This window comes from Schistocerca americana, chromosome 2 (assembly GCF_021461395.2).
Source record: "Schistocerca americana isolate TAMUIC-IGC-003095 chromosome 2, iqSchAmer2.1, whole genome shotgun sequence".
Taxonomy (NCBI): Eukaryota; Metazoa; Arthropoda; class Insecta; order Orthoptera; family Acrididae; genus Schistocerca; species Schistocerca americana.
Window position 1 is genome coordinate 951,115,112 of NC_060120.1, and position 9,857 is coordinate 951,124,968.

Consider the following 9,857-nt stretch of genomic DNA (forward strand, 5'->3'; position numbering starts at 1 on the left):
CTAGGCGCTAAGTGATTGGACGTCCACGAGTCTTCACAGAAGGTGGGGTTCGGAGGGTTGCCTGCTCTGTAATGTAGGATAGATGGTGATCTGTGACATCACTGCCGAAAGAGCGCGATGCTGCTGCAAGCATAAGCGTTTCGTAGCACACCTCTCATCGTACACTGTCGAACATGGAGCTCTGCAGCAGACCACTCCTACGTGTCCACGTGTTGACCAACGACATCGTCGATTACGATTGTAGTGGGCTCGCGATCATAGAGACTTGACCGTGTACCACTGGAAACCTATCGGCCATTCAGATGAATCACGTTTTCCCTACAGCAGGTCGATAATCGTCTCCACCAATGCCGTCATCTTGGCGAACGGCTGCTCGAAACGTGCGCCATACCACGGACACTGGCTGATGGTAGCAGTATGTTATGCTATGGGAGACACCCTCCTGCGTTTGCATGGGATCTGTGATAGTAATCGAAAACATCAGGTCAGCTGCGGACAACGTGTATCCCTTCACGACTGACGTCTTCCCTGACAAGAATGTCACGTTTCAGCAGTATATTGTCCGCGTCTCTAAGCTGGAATCGTGCTACAGTGGTTTGACGACCATGATAGTGAAATCACGTTAATGTCTTGGCCACCAAATTCGTCTGAATGAAATGACAATCAAATCAAGACCCTACGCTGCCGACAGGCGTTGATATACATCAACGGCGACAGTTGAAGATGTGTGCCCCGTCCGGGAGTCGAACCCGGGATCTCCTGCTTGCATGGCAGACGCTCTATCCATCTGAGCCACAGAGAGCACAGAGGATAGTGCGACAGCAGGGACTTATCCATTGCACCCATGGTATCTGTTCTTCCGGACATGTCTGAAAGAACAGATACCAACTACATATAGTTAAGGCTAACCGGCCATTGACCTTCTTCTTCTGTGTGGATGTACACGAATTGCCCGAACGCTTACGGGACTCGGTAAGATTGTCTGCTGCGAGTAATGAGTGTAATGGGCAGGGGCACTACGAATGTGGTGTGTCGACATTAAGTTGGGAATGTGGGCCTCACAGGGAATGTGCAAGGTGTAAGTCCCTGCAGTTGCACTATCCTCTGTGCCCTCGGTGGCTCAGATGGATAAAGCGTCTGCCATGTAAGCAGGAGATCCCGGGTTCTAGTTCCGGTCAGTGCATACATTTTCAACTGTCCCCGTTCATGTATATCAACGCCTGTCGGCAGCGTAGGGTCTTGATTTAATTATCATTTCATTCCAGAGCGCTGCATGGTCCCCGATGGTATCTGTTTTTTCGGACATGTCCGAAAGAACAGATACCAACTTCATATAAGTTCGCCTGATGTGAATCCGATGGCTCCTATTCTGGCCGCTATCGAACGCCGTCCCCGCGTACACAAATCAACGGCCCTTTATTTATGGGGATTAAACACGACTTGTGCGTAGACACCCGGTCCCACATAGCTCTACAAATCTACCAGCGAAATGTAGGACGGATGATATGCAAAATCGGTGATATATTCCGGTACAAAGATGGCCCAAAAAGCTGTTGCAGGAAAAACTAAAAAAATAATTTGTTATAGTCTTCCTGCCAACAGGTCACATAATTCCCTACCTGATATTTACTGCACTGTTGTAACTGCAGCATTAAGTGAACTACACCTGTCAGTACAAGCTATCCATTTTCCATCTGTGCATCTACACTTGAACACGTGACCTGGTGCCTAAGGGAGATTAAGCATTAATGGCTTGCTCTTGCCACTTGGAAGTACAAACCAACCTGGAAACATATGGTTTGTAACAGCGATGATTATTAGTCTGAAAATGACATAAAAACTGATGTAATGTTGTTCACTACACCATCCTCAATAGAAATATCTGCTTTTATGGCGTTTACATCCAATATACACGGTGTTCAGAAATGCCCATTAAAAATCTTCTAGGGCTCGTAGAGGGGAGTGAGTAAATAATATTCTGAGTGGGAATCCATGTCTGGAAATGTACTGTTTCCATCCTAAGACAGTTTCAATTCTGATGTGGAACGCGTCCTCGTCTGCTGAGGGAAACAGGAAAGTCTCAGAGTTTCTTGTCCTCGTAAGCAGTAGGGAGGCAGTATGTCGTGTACCATGTCAGATGGTCCCCTGGTGTCAGTTAGTCAGTTAATGTCTGCCTTGTTATGCGACACTAGCACAGGCAGAAAAAGATCTGCTGGCATGAGCTCTGGCTGCTGCACTAGAAATTGAAGAGATACCGTGTGGGATGGAAAGTGTGTAATAGAAATGCTTCATAGGTAAAATGTTGACGTATCAAGCAGTTGTTGTGATGCATCGGTACTGTGCTGAACATACAGTATGCTGGATTCTTTTTGTTTTGGAATAATATAAAAATGTAATGTGTAAGTGTTACTAAAAATGTCCTTATGTGATAAATAGATGTTTCGTTATGTTTCTTATCGAATTGTTACCTAATAATTGTAATGCATCTCATCACGCCAAATTCAGTTCTTCATACAGAAGTGGATGTGTTAAACATCTAAAGTGAAACCATCGTAAACGGTACGTTTCTGGGCATGGGTACCTATTCAAAATTTTATGTACACACTCCCCTCTAGAAGTCTTAGAAGTTTGAAATGGGAGTTTTCGAAAACTTTTATACTTTGTGTTAGTGGCATAATCGCAGATATTTCTATTGATGACTGAGGACAGTGTACTGAACAACCTCATATGACTATTTACTTAATATCCAGAATAACTATTACAGTTATTATGAGTAGTATGTTTTTAGGTTGGTTAGTAAATCCAAGTATGCGTGACAGAAGGCAGCCATTGACGTCATTTTACCCTGGGCAGCAGGTCATGTATTGAAGTGTGAATGCGTAGGCACAAAATGGAGAGTCTGTACTGACCGGTGTAGTTCACTTCATGCTGCAATCACAACCATGCAGAAAACATCAGGTAGTAAATTAAGTGACGCATTTGTGAGAACACCATTAGACACAGAGAAGAAGCCAATTAACATACTGAAGTGGATATATATTAAGGTACCAATTATTAAAATATCTGTACCTACAATCCTAACATCCTCCATATATATCATGGGGAGGGGAGTCCTATGGCTCCTGCAGCATCTTGCATCTTATCCTGCATAATAAACTATTTTGTGTGTCTTTAACAGTCAAGTGTCCATTAGTCATACTCATTTCTATCCCTTGAATCCATTTAAGTCACTGCCTTCCTCTGTGCATTCTGGTTTTCAGTCTACATTCAAATAGGTATATTCTTGTGCATTATTTTTTGTTCTATTCTCATTAAGTGTCTAAACCAGATGACTGCCTTCTTTTTCATCCATTATGCGGTTTTCCTTGGGCATTATTTCACATTCATTCATTGTATGTTCGAATGGGAGATCCCTGATGCTCATCTTAGAATGTCCATTTCTTGCTGTTCTTCTCCAAAATCTATGGTTACGTTGTCTGATAATTCAAGAGCTGCAGGTTGCATTCCCTTAGTTACGTACTGTCTTCTTGATGTTCAACTTCAGTCCCCATCTGCGATCTTCTTCTATTAATTTTATCACTATACAGGAGATATCTTCTACATTGGTTGCAACCACCACCTTGTCATCTGCGAATAAAAGCGTATACAGGCACTAGTCTCCTAACTGATTTGCCGTTTCAGATTATTTATTTTTCTAATCCTGCAAGGTGATTTATAGATATATTTTCAACAATGTGGTAGGTAAACAGCAGCCTTGTTTCAATCCTTTATTTTAAACGATTTAGAGATGACAGATTCTACTTAATTTACTACCAGATGTTTTCTGCATGGTTGTAACTCCACTACAAAACTGAATTACACTTGTCAGTGGAGGCTAACAGTTTTTTGTTCATGTGTACATACTTGAACACCAACCTGCTGCCTAGGGTAAAACAAACATTAATGGCTTGCTCTTGACACATGTGCTTGGGGGTACTAACCATCCTAAAAACATAATACTGCTAATAGACATAATTATTAGTCTTCAAATGAAGTAGGTACTGATGACATATTGTTCAGTACACTGTCTCCAGTCATCAATAAAAATATCTTCACTTATAACATAACACGCCATATATGTATAATACATCTTATGTATAAGGTGTCAATACTATAATGTTCCAGTGCTTCTAACAGCTTGGCTAATGGAACATGGTCATAAGCTGTTTCGAAATCGATGAACACTGAATGTTCAAAAATGGTTCAAATGGCTCTGAGCACTAATGGACTTAACATCTGTGGTCATCAGTCCCCTAGAACTACTTAAACCTAACTAACCTAAGGACATCACACACATCCATGCCCGAGGCAGGATTCGAACCTGCGACCGTAGTAGTCGCGCGGTTCCGGACTGAGCGCCTGAACCGCTAGACCACCGCGGCCGGCAACACTGAATGTGTTTCCAATTTTCTTTCAGATCGTTTCTGTATCAACTAGTATGTTCTTCGATGTATATAGTTTCTAGTTCGTTTCTGGTTCTCAAAACCCGACCATAGAACCTTCCTATCAAACTGGTTGCACTGATGTGTCTATTATTACAGTCCTGCCTTTTTCCTTTTTTGTAAATGGAACTTATCATAGAAATATTAAAATGCATACTGATATAAAATGTTCATTGTTGCAGTCGCCGATGTCGTGTCGTGTGACTAGGGCCTCCCGTCGGGTAGACCGTTCGCCGGGTTGACGTCACTTCGCAACTTGCTCGTCGATAGGGATGAAACGATGATGATTAGGACAACACAACACCCAGTCCCTGAGCGGAGAAAATCTACGACCAAGCCAGGAATCGAACACGAGGCCTTAGGATTGACATTCTGTCGTGCTGACCATTCAGCTACCGGGGGCGGACTTCGTCGCTGATGACCAGTAGTCAGCACGGGTGCATGAGCTACGCGCCTGCTGCGGAGGCCCATACGCAGCAAATTTCGCTGATCGGTCACTGAGGAGACACTGATGGTAGCCCGTTGGTTTATCTGGGCGGTCAATTTGAAACGTCCCCTTAGAGAAATTAATGAATTATTGTGCTGATAAACCTCTTACATTATTTGCTTTTCAAACAGCTGAGCAAAACTGAACGTACTCAGACATTACTCTCTTTACTTCTTCTGATCAACACTAAACTGACACACAATACTTTTAGCGCAACGCAATCTGACTTTTAACAATCCCTACAAAAGAATGGCCCTGACTAACAATAACCTTTACCTCTCATGAATCACTTACCTCACAAAAATCTTCGTTACTCAAACTACTGCAATACAGCGAGCGCCAATACTGCCAGCTAAATAAAGGATTCTAACTACTGAAGGCACTAACTACTGATAGGCATAGTTAGCAAATGAGAGATTTTGATAGAGAACAATGTATTTACCTTAATAGTGTTCAAATGTCATAATATATATATATCGGTTCATGACATCCAGTCCTACAAATTTAGTGTCTCTGATGGACACACGTCCAGATCGTCCCCTCTCAAAACTTCGCCATCTCTCTCCCCACATCCACCACTGCTAGCGGCTCACCTCCAACTGCGCAACGCTACGCGCTGTTGCCATCCAACTGCCCAACACTACAATAGCGAAAATTACAACAATGCTAACCAGCCACAGACTGCACACAGCACAGCCAGTGATTTTCATACAGAACGCTACTTGGCATTACCAATATAAAAACCTAAACAGCCTACTTACAAGTTGTTCAGCAGTTGCATGTCTTCTAAAAATGTGTAGAGTCCGCTTATAGCTCTTAACCCTCATTTATTGTGGGATCAAGGTATAACCAGTACCGTGATAACCAATCGCATCTCCAGGTAGATTAGGCTGGATTACATTAAACCATTAAGTCCAAAGTAATTTGAAGATGCGGCACATTATCGCGACACCGGTTGTAGCTTGATCCGACAATAAATGAGGATTAGCAACTACAAGTGGGCTCTACTATTTTTTAGGTTTTACCACAAAATTGTTTATAAGATCTTTAACTATGTATAGATTAAGATGCAGTTGCCCACACAGAAAATCAGAGCTGCACGTCTATATCTCTGCCGTGGTCGTTCACCTCCAAAGGTGCCTCGGCGCCCGTTCAGGATAGCGCCATTTTGCCATGCACGGTATATTTTAACCACGGGGGCACGCGAAAAGTCTACAAATTTAGCCGTTGCGGAAATGCTTTCCACCCTTGGTCCGAAAGCCAATGATCATTCCCATTCGAACCTCAGATAAACCACTCCGTTTCCGCATTACGACAACGACTGCACTGTTTTCCGTGTCCCCCAGACACGCTTTATTTACCCTCCACTGCTAGTACTGCCACCTGTCACCTCTGAGTAGTTACTGCGCGTTGACGTCGAACATAGGCACTGGTCGCATTAATGTGATTGGTCCGTGTAAGAACTCTTGGATCAGTAAGTGGTGACTATCGTACCAACAAAGGGGAAGACATTACGCAGCTGAACTAGCAAGTATTCTTACACGACCGTGGTACTCGTTTGGTTTTTACCACAGAAAATTTCTAGTCGTAATGTTCCGCCTTTAGTTTGGCTACTGACGGTTCCGACTGCACATGTATCGGCTACAGCTGACTGACCCACTCCTACGTGATTGCGACACGGAGGAGGCTATCGACCACATCATTTTCGCTGTCCAACTTTTCGCTGCACATGACGAGCGATGGCACTCGACAACCAGTTTAGCACAGCGCTTAGTGCTTCATGGATCCCGTCCCACCAGAATAAAGACACCACGTACAACGACTGATGTATTACTATACAGTGTGATCCACTGATCGTGACCAGGCCAAATATCTCACGAAATAAAGGTCAAACGAAAAAACTACGAAGAACGAAACTTGTCTAGCTTGAAGGGGGAAACCAGATGCCGCTATGATTGTCCCACTATATGGCACTGCCATGGGTCAAACGGATATCAACTGTTTTTTTTTAAATAGGAACCCCCATTTTTATTACATATTCGTGTAGTACGTAAAGAAATATGAATGTTTTAGTTGGATCACTTTTTTCGCTTTGGTATAGATGGCGCTGTAATAGTCTCAAACTTATAAGTACGTGGTATCACGTAACATTCCACCAGTGCGGACGGTATTAGCTTCGTGATACATTACTCGTGTTAAAATGGACCGTTTACTAATTGCAGAAAAGGTCGATATCGTGTCGATGTATGCCTATTGTGATCAAAATGCCCAACGGGCGTGTCCTATGTATGCTGCTCGGTATCCTGGACGACATCATCCAAGTGTCCGGACCGTACTCCGGACAGTTACGTTATTTAAGGAAACAGGAAGTGTTCAGCCACATGTGAAACGTCAAACACGACCTGCAACAAATGATGATGCCCAAGTAGGTGTTTTAGCTGCTGTCGCGGCTAATCCCTAATCCACACATCAGTAGCAGACAAAATGCGCGAGAATCGGGAATCTCAAAAACGTCGGTGTTGAGAATGCTATATCAACATCGATTGCATCCGTACCATATTTCAATGCACTAGGAATTGCATGGCGACTACTTTGAACGTTGTGTACTGTTCTGTCTCTGGGCACAAACGAAATAACGGGGCGATGAAAGATTTTTTGCATGCGTTCTATTTAGCGACGAAGCGTCATTCACTAACAGCGGTAACGGAAAATCCACGATGGCTGCGACAAGTGGAACATCAGCGACTTTGGCGGGTTAATGTATGGTGCGGCATTATAGGAGGAAGGATAATTGGCCCAAATTTTATCGATGGCAATCTAAATGGTGCAATGTATGCTGATTTCCTACGTAATGTTCTACCCATGTTACTACCAGATGTTTCACTGCATGACAGAATGGCGACGTACTTCCAACATGATGGATGTCCGTCACATAGCTCGCGTGCGGTTGAAGCGGTATTGAATACCATATTTCATGACAGGTGGATTGGTCGTCGAAGCATCATACCATGGTTCGCACGTTCACCGGTTCTGACGTCTCCGGATTTCTTTCTGTGGGAAAGTTGAAGGAGATTTGCTATCGTGATCCACCGACAACGTCTGACAACATGCGTCAGCGCATTGTCAATGCATGTGGTAACATTACGGAAGGCGAACTACTCGCTGTTGAGAGGAATGTCGTTACATGTATTGCCAAATGCAATGAGGTTGACGGACATCATTTTGAGCATTTATTGCATTAATGTGGTATTTACAGGTAGTCACGCTGTAACAGCATGCTTTCTCAGAAATGATGAGTTCACAAAGGTACATGAATCACATTGGAACAACCGAAATAAAATGTTCAAACGTACCTACGTTCTGTATTTTAATTTAAATAACCTACCTGTTACCAAATGTTCGTCTAAAATTGTGAGCCATATGTTTGTGGCTATTACAGCGCCATCTATCACAAAGCGAAGAAAGTGGTCCAACCAAAACATTCATATTTCTTTACGTACTACACGAATATGTAATTAAAAGTGGGGGTTCTTATTTTAAAAAACCCAGTTGATATCCGTTTGACCTATGGCAGCGCCATCTAGCGGGCCAACCATAGCGCCATCTGATGTCCCCCATCAAGCTAGACAAGTTTCGTTCTTTGTAGTGTTTTCGTTTGACTCTTATTTCGTGAGACATTTGGCCCGGTCACGATCAGTGGACCACCCTGTATATACATACTGGGTGGTCAGAAATAGTCTGAGAAGTTTGTAAGTGTGTTGGAGGGCAGGTTATGGTAAAAAATAATCTTTAAGAAAAAAAATTCGATACTTTGTGCCGTTACCGAGTTAATTAGCATTGAGGTTAGGCGATGAGGCCGTTGAGCGCACAAATTCAAGCACTTCGCCAGGACAGTGTCTCCAAATATGTCCTTCGTATGTTTTCCTAAAACCAAAGAGAGCGATATAAAAATTTGGTACGGGACGCAGTAAGGATGGAACCCGAGCCAAAGGCTGAGCAATCTCGAGCACTACCATCTACACTATAAGAACAATTGACACTAATTATTATATCTGATGGGCCGCTTGAATTTGCCAGCTCAACAGCCTGGTTGGCTAAGAATAATACTAATTAACTCGGAGACGGAACAACATACCGAATTTTTGTCTTAGCAATCATTTCTCAGCACAACCTATCCTACAACACCATTACAAGCAAAGTTTTGAACATGGCTGCTCGGTTCAGTGACCGTTTATAAATTAAAATTGAAACAAATGAACCCACGCTCACAATTTTTTAGCCTTATTAACCAGGTTTCAACAGTTTTAAGAGTACCTTCATCCGAATTTAGACATTTAAAGTGGTCTATAACATAATTACAAATTTACGGGAAGAAAATTTTTTTATATAAAGAAGTGTAAGTACTAACAATACAATACAGAGACAGTACTTACGTGTCACGCATAAAATAAATAACAGACCAGTAGGGCTTTAGTCACAAAATGTGTGAAGGCGAGCCTCTAAGGTCTGCTCATACTTGTACAGCCACAGGTTGCAACGGACTGGTTTTTTTGTGGTGGCGCTGAAGTCTGATCAACTTTGTTGATTTTTACTTCTATAAGGAATGGAAAGGGTAAAAATTTTCGCTTTAGTTATTTATTCTTCTTTCAGCTTTAGTTTGGGCACACAGAGGGGTCCTTTAACTCGCTGCTTTTGGTGTGTGTTTGAAAACAATATGTAGAAGTGCTAAAGGACTTTATGTCCTTAAATTATGGAGAACTACGTAGGGATAACATTTACGAAGGCTCAAATACTATCGCCTTCGGTAGTTTATATTTGTGGTTACGTGAGGGTTCTACCGTACCTACTGTGGTGAGTTGTGATGTACTGTCGCGTATCATGTCCAACTT